Genomic DNA, 14,332 nt, shown 5'->3' on the forward strand with positions numbered 1-14,332 from the left:
TTTTACAAGCGTTTGTATCTGTTTTCCAATGTACCTGTTGGTCCACAGGTCAAGGAGCAGCCTCTGTCTGAACAGGTGTCAATCAAAGCTTGTGGGTGTGACTCAGAGTTTAAACTCATGTAACAAGTTTGTAATGAAGGTGTTCTGCAAGTTGACATTCGTTTGGAGAGGACTGTCAAGATAGGGGTGTGGAATTTAGTTATTCTCTCTCTCTCTCTCCATCTCCTTCTCCTTCTGTCTCTCTCCCTTCCTCCTCCCCACTTTTCAGAGCGATTAACGCCCGGAGGATAAGACAATAAATCCTGGCCGCGATGAATGAACGCCATTCATCATATTCATTTTCCTGTCGATACAATTATGAAAAGCCTCTGGCCTTTCTCTCTTTCTCGGGAACTCAATTCTGCTCAGGGAAAACGCAATTAGTGTGTAAGAGTAGGAGAAGGCTATCTTCAACTCCCTCTCCTCGCTTCAACCCTTTTTCCACCCCTCCGCTCCTCGCGCACACATTTCTGCCACTCAGTTAACTTTTCCCGCTTCTTTATTCCCGCGTGAGGGGCGCGAGCTGTGACGTTCGGCCTTGAGAAGTCCATCTGTTCCATGAGGTCGGTAGTTGGAATGCAGACTGACACCTGCTGGTCAGCGTCTCTGTCGACTATGAAACACGGATCCGAGACGTTATTGATTTATCATTATATGTGTTTATAAAGCACTTTTCGGGCTGACAGCACTTTGCTTGTGCGTTAATGTGTGAGTGTTCAAACAAGAGGCTTAAAGTAGTGTGCTGGAGTTTTGTAGATGATACATGTGCTTTTATTACGTAATACACTGTATCATACAGTTCCTAGCATGATGTATAAAGTTTGTGCTAGTGGAAAATACATTTTCATTGCTGCGCGTGCGCGCGTGTTATTTCAGCTGAATAATTAGTTTCAGTGTGTAATGTTTCTGTTTGAATTAGAGACGTGAACCATAAAGTGGAACGCTTGCTGTACTTCGAATAAATCATGGGATTTTATGAACATCTTAAAAAATCCTTTACTCTCGCTGAGCAACACTGCATGAGCTTGTGAGGAATAGATTAGCGGAAATAGAGTGGAGAGATTCTAGACTCCCTTTATGCTTTTCAAAACAAACTTATTTATCTTTTCAGCAGGCCCATTATTGTTCAAAAGAGGGAGAGAGAGACCTTATTCACAGCAGCGCCATCTTTGATTTTTGATGGGAATGAAAATGAGGCTGTGAGGGATAGACATACACTCTCTTCAATGGGTTGCACAGTAGTTTTAAGTGTTTTAGGATCGTTTCTGCTGACGAAACATTGAAAAAATATATTTCCAAGAAATTTCAGTAGAATAAAAAGAATTCAGACAAGATAAGTTGTAGAAAATTAGATGTGATCTAGGAGCTTTCTGATAGCTTTATACAGTGCATGTCATTGAAGAGATGGTAAGTATCTCTGGTAGCCTTGTTTTCATATAAAAAATCAAAGATGGCGCTACTGTGAATAATGTCTAAGGACAAAGGATGTGGAAGAAGAGTGCACAGGTGAATGAAACCAGGGAGGAGTGACAGAGTTTATTTATGAAAGCATGAGGGGGAGAGAAAGACAGAGAAGAGGAGAGCAATAAGGTGAGTAACCAGCCCTCTGGCCTTGTGCTGCCAGACTATTTAAAAGTTATTAACACACATCTTTAAAAGGGAGAGAGAGAGAGAGAGAGAGAGAGAGAGAGAGAGAGAGAGAGAGAGTAGGACAAAAGAGAGGCAAAAAAAGAAAAACTCTATGAGAAGATGATCTGGATGGATGAAGGGACAAGAGCAGTACGTTGAAGGAGAGAGAGACAGGCCAGGTGTGGGGCCAGTCATCCTCTGTGGGTCTTCCTCCCTTCACCCACCCCCCCTCCTGGTGCTAATTGATTCTGGCTGCTCTGAGCTGATTAGTGTGAGGACTCCTGGGGGTCTGAAGGCTTAAGCCAGCTGTCTCAGAGCAGTGAGTACCTCACCACCCTCCGGCAACTGTGACGCCCCCTATTGGAGCGGCAGCATACTGCCACAGTCAAACGGGTGGGGGCAAACAGACTGAGAGAGTGGACAAGCAATGCAACACTCTCTTAATGTAATTTTGATTGCCTTCAGATGCCGTCTTACCGGATGCAGAGTAATTAGTTAATAGGTAATTAGTATTTATTGTGTACTTGGCAGATTAAGTGCTTGAAGCTGTGATGTGCTGATGTGAAGGGTCTCTGTGGTGAGTCATCATATATCGACACATCTCGAGGTAAAAACTGCTAAGTGCTGAAAAGAGCTTGCTTTATATCTTAATGTTAAAACAGTTGATACATCACCCACACTTGCTAGATCAATACAAGATAAGTTCAGATATATTATTTCCAAGACACATATTTGTTTTAATCCTTCTTCACAAAAGCTACATAAACAGTGTAATTTAGCTCTGGATTAAACCAACTTTTATCCATTGAAGATCTACATTTGAATCATAAAGTGAAAGATAAAACTGAACTTACCAGACACGAATGTTTTATTAATGTCTCTTAAAGGGATAGTTCAGCCAAACATGATAATTCTCTTATCATTTACTCACCCTCATGCCGTCTCAGACTTGTATGATTTTATTTTATTTTTTGTTGTTGCAAAAGACAAACAAAGATGTTATTAAGTATGTTCAGTATAATGTGTTCTTGTCCATACAATGGGAGTCAATAGGGTCCAAAACTTTCAAGTTTCAGAAAGGACACAAAGGCACCTTAAAAGTAATCCATACAACTCGAGTGGTTTAATCCATGTCTAAAGCAATACGATCACTTTGAGTGAGAAACAGACCAAATTTTCCTTATTTTATAGTCCTTATTCACTATAGTCTTGACATCCAGCCCTATTGAAACACAGGGCAGGTTTTTAGGTCTGCGATTGTATTGCTTCAGGAGACATGGATTAAACCACTCGAGTCATATAGATTACTTTTATGCTGCCTTTATATCCATTTTGGAGCTTGAAAGTTTTGGACACCATAGACTTGCATTGTAGGAACAAAAAATTAAAATCAAACATCAAACATCCTTCCAAATATCTTCGTTTGTATTCCACAAATATAAGAAAGTCATGCGAGTTTAAGATGGCATTAGGGTGAGTAAATGAGGCACTGATCATTTTTGGGTGAACTATCCCTTTAGATCTATACAAATCTATAATATTAAAAATAATATATGAAGAAATGAGAGAAAGGAAGAATGAGTGTAAATATGTTTTTATGAGATCCAAAAAGTCAAAATATGTGTTTTCATTCATATTTTTCATCTCTCTCTGAGAACAGGTAACGAGATGACAAGCAAACATAAATTCTCATCTAATATTGTCTGAAGTGTGGGCGTATACAGATTGAATATTTGCCTGTTTTGATTAAGAGACAAAAGTTGTGTGTCTGCATACCTGCCTTTTTTGCGCACAAGTATGCGTGACAGCGTGTATGTCTGTGTGTTTGTTTGGTAATTGGCTGTATATTAAAGATAGTTGTGATTCTGCCCTCTCTAACACAGCAATAAAGCTCACTTAGAGTGTTTTATTAAAAACAGCCAGCAAGTGGGGGGAGAGGGAGGGACGAGGTGGCAGAGACGTAACAACACAAAAATATTGGACATTTTCCCATATCATTTTTTGTCTTTAAAAAGTCCAAATGACCACTCAAATTGGGTAGTGCATCATTTTCTGTCACGCAGCTGAAAGCATGGCAGACAGTTCTAATTCATCATTTTGGTGATTTAATAGCTGAGAAATATATTAAAATAATAAAATGTGGGCTGAAATGCCCTGGATTTGCAGTGATAAATAGCCCTCTCTGGCCTGATCGGATTAGTCGCGCTAACAGATATATTGCGGTCAGGATTCACGCAGGCACGCACGATTGTTTTCCAATAAAAAGTTGCATATTAAATTCCAACACAGAAAAGGAGGGGAGATACCCTTCTATCTACAAACCCTCCAGAAAAAGAGAGGGGAAAAAGAGAGAGATGAATGTAGAAGGGGAATAAGGGATTTTAAGTGTTACACCAATACCATGCGGATATATATTGCCAGAGCCGAACCAACACAGCCTATAAGTAAGCTACTTAAACTTATTTATCTGGACATTTATAGCAAATTCTCACACACACATAATTTCTCATGGTCAGAGAGTCATATTAGCATGCTCACAAGCTCATAAACTTTCATTTAACCCCCCCCCTCTCTCTCTCCCTCTCTCTCTCCCTCTCACTCTCTCCCTCCTGTAACCCTGAGGAAAACATTTGGAGGCTCATTGTCCTTAGACTCATCAGGAAGTGCTTGATTGTAATTAATTAGCTCATTTGTTTATGCAAATGTCTGCAATTAAGTCATATTGTTTGTTAAAGAGATAACTTTCCAAATAAAAAAAAGATATCCCATATCCAAAAGCAAATGATGTTCGTCTAATTAAGCACATTAGTCCAAATTTGTAATTAACAGTGCATAATTAGGTGGGAAGATATCCTGTTTATGCATGACGTCATTAGGGGTTTAAACACAGCGTTAGAGTATTGGACAGACAGATGGGCAGGTGAAGGGAATCGCAGACAGACATAAAATACTTTACGTAAAAGCTTAAAAAAATGGCCAGGATATTGACTGCTGAAAAATCACAGTATCCAAGGGAATGCGGGAGAGAAAATACTTAAACATTTAGATATGGATTCATTCAAGTCGTGTAACAATTTTCTAAACTATTCATGCCATCACCCTGTTGGAGAGAGAGAAAGAAAATGCCTCTCTGTTACATTGAATCTAATGTTTTCCAGTGCAATCAGTGTCTCCATTAGTTTGCATTTGCTTTGATCCACGCCCAAATAATGTGTATGTATATAACAGGGTCAGTGTGTAAGGAGAAGCACGATGGAGGGATGGTATTCAGGGTCAAAGTGGTTGAACATTAAAGGGTTAAATCTCTTTCATTATTACTCCCAAAATCGACCTGGGGGGATGCAAGGAGAACTGATTAGAAAGAGAGATGGCGAGGAGAGAGGAGGAATGAGAAAACTAAAGAGAGATGAAGACAGAGGGCAGAGAAAGAGGGAGAGAGAGAGATCTCAAAACAGTCTGAAATAAATCATAACAATCATAACCTCAGGGCACGTCATGATAAAGAAGAGAAAGAAAGAGACAGAGGGAGAGAGGGAAAGAAAAAGAAAAGTCAGGGACACGATACAAATAGCCACATTGTACAGGAACTGTTAATGCACTATGAATATTGTTAAGTTTGTGAAATACATGGTGAATTATGAGGGCCTTTAAGGAGTAAGTCAAGTCATTTTTATTTGTATAGTGCTTTTCACAACACACATCATTTCAAAGCAGCTTTACAGGAAATCATGCATTAACAAAAACAAAAAAACAAAAATGAAACTGTAATATCTATAATGTCTTACAGTGATCATTGTGTAGTTTGATTAAATATGATTGTAAATTATGTATAAAAATAAATAATTAAATAATAATTGTATTTAGAACCCCAGTGAGCAAGCAAAAGGCGACTGTGGCAAGGAACACAAAACTCCATAAGATGTTGGTAAATTGAGAAAAATTACTTTGGGAGAAACCAGGCTCACTGTGGGGGCCAGCTCCCGTCTGGCTAACATCATGAATATAATGCCAATATTAGTTATTTTTGTGCAGTGCAAGTCATGGTTTAAAATTTGTAAATTAAGTAAGTGTTAAGGTCCAGTGTTTTAAAAATATAAAGATATATATATATATATATATATATATATATATATATATATATATATATATATATATATATATATATATATATATTTATGAACTAAGATTAATGACTAATGTCTTTGAAGTCTATCCTGGATTAACTGCAGAAGTTCACATAGATGCATTGTCCTTTGTTAGTTGGCTGATGAAGGCAGAGTAAATGAGGACTACAGTATGTGTACATTATTTTATGATGTATACAGTATATACACTTTATTAGGAACACCTGTACACCTAATTATTCATGCAGTTATCTAATCAGCCAATCATGTGGCAGCAGTGCAATGAATAAAATCATGCAGATACAGGTCAGGAGCTTCCGTTAATGTTCACATCAACCATCAGATTGGGGAAAAAATTTGATCTCAGTGATTTTGACCGTGGCATGATTGTTGATGCCAGACGGGCTGATTTGAGTATTTCTGTAACTGCTGATCTCCTGAGATTTTCATGCACAACAGTCTCTAGAGTTTACTCAGAATGGTGCCAATAAAAAAATTTTTTTTAAAAAAAGCACCCAGTGAACACCAGTTCTGTGGATGGAAACACCTTGTTGATGGGAGAGGCCAACGGAGAATGGCCAGACTTGTTCGAGTTGACAGAAAGTCTACGGTAACTCAGATAACCACTCTATACAATTGTAGTGAGCAGAAAAGCATCTCAAAATGCACAACTTGTGCAAACCTTGAGGTGGATGAGCTACAATAGCAGAAGATAACGTTGGGAACTTTATTCATCTTCACGTCATCGTCTTCGTCATTGCCAGTGCCAGCATCGTTACAGAAAACTTGACCAAATAATGAACCCAGCAGTTCGGCTCATACGCCTATGTCAGTGGAATCGTCCCCTGGAGGATTATGTAGAGGACTTTTGCGTTCTGGCCAGCCAGGTGGATTTTAATGTGGTCGCCCTCAAGGACATTTTTAGGGTGGGGTTAAGTGAGCCGATCTCCTCCTTGATGCCTGGCGGTCGCAGTTCCTTCAGCCTGGCTCAATATATCGACCTCGCCCTACGGATCATTGGTTCCACGTTCACTGTGGGGGAGGCGAACGCTGAGCCAGAGGTCCACAACATGGCTGCCGCCAAGCCAGAGGTCCACGACATGGCCGCCGCCGAGCTAGAGTTCCACGACATGGCCGCTGCCGAGCCAGAGTTCCATGACATGGCCACTGCCGAGCCATAGTTCCACGTCATGGCCGCCAAGCCAGAGTTTCATGTCATGGCCGCCAAACCAGAGTTCCTCATCATGGTAGCTGAGCTAGTGCCATCTTTTGCTCCATACCACATCACAGCAACGCCCCAGCCTGCTCCATGCCATGTCACAGCAACGCCTCAGCCTGCTCCATGCCACGTCACAGCAACGCCTCAATCTGCTCCATGCCACGTCACAGCCACACCTGAGCAGTTGGACCTGGAGATGGTTCCCACCCTTATACCCACCCTTAGTTCTCCTGAGCAGGCAAGGGAACTTTCGGCCCACCGACCACGCCTGGATCCTCCAAGCCCTGGACATCGCCTTGGCCTGTCGGTCCCTCGACAATGCCTCAGCTCGGCGTTCCCTCTGCTCCACTGCTGTCCTTCAGCCTGTCGGCTTTGCCGGGGTCCCTCATCCCTCCGGCTCCTTCTTGGTCTGTCGGTCACCTGGCTCTGCTTTGGCTCTCCGATCCTCTGGCTGCACCTCATCCCTCCAATCTGTCAGCTCCACCAGGGACCTCCTTCCCTACGGCTCCACCTTGGTCCTCAGTCCCACCAGCTCCACCTCAGTCTTCCGATCCCCAGCTCCGCCTTGCTCCTCTGAGCCTCCAGCACCACCTTGGTCCTCCCTGCCATCGACTCCACCCTGGCCCTTCGAGTCTTCGGCTACTCTCCGGGCACCAAGTTCCATGGCTCCACCCCTCTAGCCTCTCACGGCTCCGCCTTCCATGGCTCTGCCCCTTGAGCCTCTCATGGCTCCACCCCCCATGGACTTTGCCCTGGTCCCATGCCCCTCGCCCTTTCTCGCCACGCCACACCCCACGCCTCAAGACACCCCACCCCCCCAGGTCCCTACAGAACTTTGAATTTATGTCATGTTTTACGTGTTTTGTTTATGTGTTGGGGCGTCGGGAGCCACCCCTTAGTGGATGGGATATGTCATGTGTATTTTGTTGATTCATGTCTTTTATTTTAAAATGTTTAGTTCCTGTTTCCCTTGTCATGTGATTTCATGTTTTCCTTCCATGTTCATGTGTCATGTTTTCATTGGTTTATTGTCTCGTTATCTTGTTATGAGTTCTGTTTGTTCATTGGTTAACTTGTTTGTCTTGTTCTCCCATGTCTGGTATTTAAGCCCTCATGTTTGCCATTGTCCTTTGTCAAGTATTGAATGTATGTGGATGTGTTTTGTTTTATGCCAAGTCAAGTTTTTGTCAAGTCTAGTTTTAGTCAAGTCATGTTCATGTTTTAGTTTAGTTTAGTTCACGTGTAGTTAGGGTTACTGGTTATCACGTTTGTAAATAAACTGCACTTGGGTTCTTCATCTTCATGTCATCGTCTTCGTCATTGCCAGTGCCAGCAACGTTACAGATAGATAGATAATATGGATATTCATATGGATTGTTCAGCCAAAAAATGAAGCGATTTCTAATTCTGTCATCATCTACACACTCACCGTGTCTCTCTTTCTTATGTGGAACACAAAAGGAGATGCTAGACATAATGCTAGCATTGGTCACCATTTCTTTTTGTATATATTTATTATTTTTAATTACTTTTGATAAACCCAAAGCAAATTGATCGAGACTGGACATTAACACACACACACACACACACACACACACACACGCAACAACAACAACAACCATTCAACCACTGTATGCACGAAAGATGCAATGAAAGGAAATGGTACTGACACTAACATTCTGCCTAACGTCTCTATTTGTGTTCTACGCAAGAAAGAAAGTCATATGGGGTTGGAATAACATGAAGATGAGTGAATAATGACACATTTTTAAATCATTTTTGGGTGAAACATCCCTTTATTCTGTACAGTGTGTATCCATACCCTATACTGTAAGTACAAATCAATCAGGTGTATGTGTGTGTGTTTTTGCTTGTCAGTGTGCATGCAGGCGCAATGGGGAGGGGTTTTAGAGAGAGCTGAAATGAGAAGTCTGTCTCTTTTGGGCTGGAAAGTGACTCTGAAGAGATTTTCGCCAGACCAGCCTGTGTCCCAAACAAGCCACAAAATGAACAAATAACGCACAAGAATGTTGCTTTGTGCTTTTGAAGAAAATTACGTATCACAATAAGAGGGGAGCACCACACTGCAGGATTTACTCCGAGCGCATAGTCGAAAATCAGCAGAGATTGAAAGCAGAGGGGAAATAAAAACAAAGAATGACCATGGAGAAAAATTTGGAATGAATGAAATGGGAGAGACTTTCAGATGATCAAAAACGGCAATCATTGGTCCTTGTGTGACTAGATGAGCCTCTTTCTGCTGTCCAGAGAGCTTTACACTGTGTCTCCCGTTATGGGTGACCAGGGGGAGGGCAGAGAACAATGTCATCACTCTGTAATTGGTTTTTAGTTTTAATTTCTTTGTGTTTAACACAAATAGATTTGTTCTATTAATGTTAAGTAGGCTTGTGTAATAAGTTTCTCGACCTGCAGGATTTCCTAATCATTAATTCAAGCAAAAGCCTAATGACCTTCTAATCTGTAGCACTTATGAAGAACATTAGTCTCTCTCTCTCCCCCCCTCTTTCTCATACTCTCTCTCTCTCTCTCTCTCTCTCTCTCTCTCTCTCTCTCTCTCCTCCCACCTCTCTCTCTCCTCCCACCTCTCTCTCTCTCTCTCTCTTTGCTAAGAAAGGCTAATTAAAATAGCCATTTGGCAGCTTAGTGTCCTAATTGCTATTCCCATCATTACTGGTCGATTGGGAAGAGATAGAGAGAGCTAGAGGAAAGGGAAAGAGAGTGAGCGAGGAACAGAAAAGATGAGGGAGAATAAGATTGATAATTAGATAACGAGTCATTAGAAGCATACATTAGCCATTACAGCCCAGGCTAATGTCCCCTCAAAGTAAGCGCTCTCTCTCTCTCTCATCCTTCCCTCTCTTCTTTTTATCATTCTGTCCCTATCTGTGCTTCCAGCTATCTCTTGTCTCATATCTGGAGAAAAGAGGGTCCTCATCAGGCTGGTAAAGAGCAAACAGAACTTCACTTCTGAGTCACTTGCCATTTTGGTCAGTTTGAGATCATAAAACTTCTGGATAATTTTTGTTTTAATGAAAACATGACATTTTTATGTAGACTATGTAAATAGTATTGAGCTGATGTTAAATAAAATGTTTGATTTTATTTACAGAAAGGATTCAAGAAATAGTCTACTGTAAATATATACCCATAGCGCCATCTGCTGGTTATTTTTAAACCTTGTTTAAGTTTATTATTTTGATAAGTGGTTGTGCATTTAAAAAATCATAAAAATTTTAATTAACCATGTTTTACATAATGAAATGTGAGTGGTTACAATCAAATAGATACATTTCTGAAATTACACATGCTTATGACTGTAAATAGATTTTCTGCAAGCTTTCGACACACCACTGTGGATCTGCTTAATGAAGCTGGATGTCACATTGTAAACAGGCTGACTATTTTATGACCTATAAAACCTGGTTTAAACTATTTATTCATATCATTCATTGGAGTTACATACCAGACAAGCTAGAATATTGACCAGCAGCTGTTTCTCACTAGCCTGCAATACCCAAACCCTCAGAGACCCATAGCAGAACTGCAATGTTTGTTTAAAGCAACTAAATAATATGTAATATTCATTAAATATGGATAAAAACTACACATAACATTAGCTGACACTGTTTTGGTGGGAAAATGTTTTGCATCACATAAAAAAAGTCACACAAAAAGGCCGCGGCTGGTTGGCACAATTGCAATAGCAGTATTTGACCTGTAATATATATTCAGTAAATCATAGATAAACTATTGAAAATTATTTTTAGCTGCTCCATCATTAAAAAATATTTGTTTATGTATTCATTGTAAATTCTAAATACTATAATACATTGAGATGGTTATTTTTTATTATTTTTATTATTCCAGCAAATATGTCATCAATATCAATAGCCATAATTAGATTTAAATAGTAACATTTCTTAATTATTTTTCATACAGGCCTACTTTTGTCTGTTGGACTTAGTTGTGAATTCAGAACTTCAGCTTATTGTCTAAAAAACAATGGTGAAATTTTACAACCCTAAATTCCCAGCATTTAAAAAGTTCACCCCAAAACAAAATATGCATAAAAATTCTTATTCTCACCATTCTTATAACCAGTTGCTTCCTAAAAACACTTTCAAGATGTAGATTTTTTTTTTTTCATCAGTATCATTGCTTGGGTCTCTGAGGCTTAAATGCATTGTTAAGCAAAAAGGAGGATTACAAGAAACTTTAAGGATTCCAGGTAGTGATCTGCACCTAATCACCAGCATACAGTTTATTTTTGGCAGGGAATACCAAGAGCTAAAGGAAGAAACAGTGGAATTAGAAGATAGAAAGAAAGAAAGAAAGAGAGGGAAAAGAAAATGAAATATGAAAAAAAATATAGAAAAAGAAAAGGAAGCAGCAATAGAATATAGAGCTCTCTGAATTCTTTACCTATTCACTGAATTCTTTTTTTTTTTTTTTTTTTTGTTGCTTGCTCTTAGTTTCAGAATTGGAATGTTATTGCTTTCTTTCAAAATCATATTGCTCTCTTTCAGAATATTAATGGTCTCTTTCAGGATCTTACTGCTTTCATCTGAATCTTTATTATTACTGTCTTTCACTGCCTTGTTCGTCTCTCTTTTTTGTCATTGTGTCCAGATTGTGTAGACGACTCCCGGAGTCAGCAGGAGTACAGAGAAAACCAATGCAGCCACATCTAGACAGTAATAGGAGTACAAGGGCATGTTGTAGGCCTTAGCTTGCAGATGGTTCGCACCTTTATTGCACAGGACAAATTCAATCCAGAAAATTGCTTTGTCAAGGGGATGCTGAGGCTGGTCTCAGTGTAACTCGGAGAGCCTCCACATGTTCTGCCGATACACTGGGTTCTCTAAGATATCTCTCAGACCTTCCAGGAATTCCAGGTGCACGTGACCGCATCTAGCATTTGTGCCGCACCTCTCGCCTGAAGATGTACTATATTATCTAGCTGGTCAAATAGCAAAGGTAGTCCAGAGCAGGCACCCCATGATAGATGGCTTCATTCAGCCCATTGGTGCCCCGTTGAGCCACGAAAGCACGGGTTTTGGATGGCCCAGCAAGTCATTCTGTGGTATCCATTCAAGAAGCAGGGTGTCATTGCCTAGCGTTGATGGACTCTTGCCTATAAACCTCCAAACCACCCTCTGAGGGATATGGGCAAAAGCTGCAGCAATGGCTTCCATTACCTCTTTGGGAAACACTCCAATAAGAGTTCCTAGAGACATTACAACCACACCATGTTCCCCTGAACTCTGCATAAACTCTTGAAGCTCGGTAGGGAGAGGCTTGGACGGACAACACTGGAAGCCACCAATATAGACTAGGTTTGGCATTGAAGATCGTGTGAACTCAAAAACAAAATCTACAAGCACGAGGCATAGCTCTGCAGAACGTTGCATGGTTAGGAGGTCAGTGTAGCAGGGAAGTAGTTGAGTAACAAGTTGGTGTACATGGGGATCACCAGCCAGCATTCTAGCATGAGGTTCAGCCCATAATGCAGAAGATTCCGGCTCTTCTCTAACAGTCCCTTGCAATCCGTCAGACCTGAACCAGGCACAGGAACATGGGAGATTGGAGAGGGTGCAATGAAGAAGTGACACTCTCCAAAACTCATCCAAAGGACATTATACACTATTGGCAGGTGTAGGTTATGTGCCAAGATAACCCCACAAGGCATGTCAGGGTCAGTGAGAATCAAGTTATAGTTTGCCTCCTTTATTTCTGTCATCTGACACATTTGTTCTCCAGCATGGTGGTGAGCATGGAACATGTTGCTCTATGAGGCACCTGCAGGATGCCAATCAGTTACGAAATCTGGACTAGTGCCCCCATCATTGGCCCCTTCCCGCGGCCCTTCAGGATTCTTTGTACTGCATTCTCAAACAGGTCCAGTTCTATCTCTTTCTTTTTGAGCCTCACTGTAACAGAGGTGTAGAAAGGCGAGCTCTCCTGGATGAACCAGCTATCTTCCAGTTTAATCACACTCAGCTGTTGTCCATGAGAATGCAGCTTCTTTACCAGCACCTAGGGGGCAGTAATGCAGAATCTCACTCAGATTGTAATTACAGGAAACAAGCTAAATAGTCTTTGATTCCTAATGTTATTTTTTCATTTTAAAAATTATATTGAATTGCTATATCTCCCAGCAACCCACACCAAGTCACAGGGACGTCATGCACCTATTTTAATTGTTTTTTTTAGGGGGCACCAAGGTGAACAACAGTATCACACTCGTTTTTGTTTTTTTATAAAATAATAAAATTTTCAGCTGTTTGTTAATGAATGCGTTTAAGTTATAGTTGCATTTGGTTCCATGTTTTGAGATGGATTGCGTATCTTCAGGTGATTTTACGTCACTTTTTTGATGTTGCCACCTCTTTTGTGCAGGCAATTTCCATGAAGACACGAGAAAAAATGCTTTTCGTTACTTAAAGTTTGTATAATGACTGGAAAGGGGAGGATTCACACTTAAATAAGATAATAAGCCACTGCTTTGTGTGAAAGTGTAAAGACACAGCAAAACCTGTCAAATGCATTTCAGCACCAAAGGAATTGAACCATGACTGATCAAACACAAACATAGGCAAACGTTAACTGCACTGAAGTTGATGCAATGAATTCGTTTTTTTTTATTACCATAACACTGTGTTTTCTTTGGTGCTGGACCTTCCTCGTGAGCGGGCTCTCCAAAGCAGCCATGGGACGCCACCTAAAGCGGAATATATGACTCAATTGGACTGACAAAATTTAGACATGTTATTAAAGATTTCTCCCACAGACATTCTTTTTTACATGCAATAATCATTTAATTTAATTTTCAAAGGTACAAGGTTTTGGAATTTCAAATAATCCATTCAAAATCCTCTTTGCTCAAAAATCTAAGGGGGCACGTGCCCCCTCAGTTTGAATGGGCATGACGCCTCTGCCAAGTCACATAAAGAAGTGCATCATAGTGCCATCATCTTCTGCTGTTACTGCATATTCAAATCAGTAGCTCCATGTTCACCCAATAACTGCCATCAATGGGGAAAACCAGGATCTTGTCACCATTATAAACACAGGGCAAAATGAGAAGGAGGGATGTCCAAATAAAAAAAAAAATTGCGTTTCCACGCATTTTTTCTGGTTTTTCTCCTTTAAAATAACAAAAACAGCACCATAGTCAGTTTTAATTGCTGTCTAATATTGAATATTTTACAAACTTATAAAGAAGTTTAAAACTGTTTGTAAAAGAAGAAGTTATTATATATACAGTGATGTTTGAAAGTCCACATACAGAATCCACATT

The 14,332-nt window shown here is 40.4% G+C and overlaps 1 pseudogene; it reads right to left on the reverse strand.

The window, feature by feature from the left end:
* Positions 1 to 11,639: 11,639 nt before the first annotated feature.
* Positions 11,640 to 14,230, reverse strand: LOC127433162 (UDP-glucuronosyltransferase 2A1-like; annotated as a pseudogene).
* Between the last annotated feature and the right edge of the window lie 102 nt (positions 14,231 to 14,332).

The sequence above is a fragment of the Myxocyprinus asiaticus genome, chromosome 43 (assembly GCF_019703515.2).
Source record: "Myxocyprinus asiaticus isolate MX2 ecotype Aquarium Trade chromosome 43, UBuf_Myxa_2, whole genome shotgun sequence".
Classification (NCBI taxonomy): Eukaryota; Metazoa; Chordata; class Actinopteri; order Cypriniformes; family Catostomidae; genus Myxocyprinus; species Myxocyprinus asiaticus.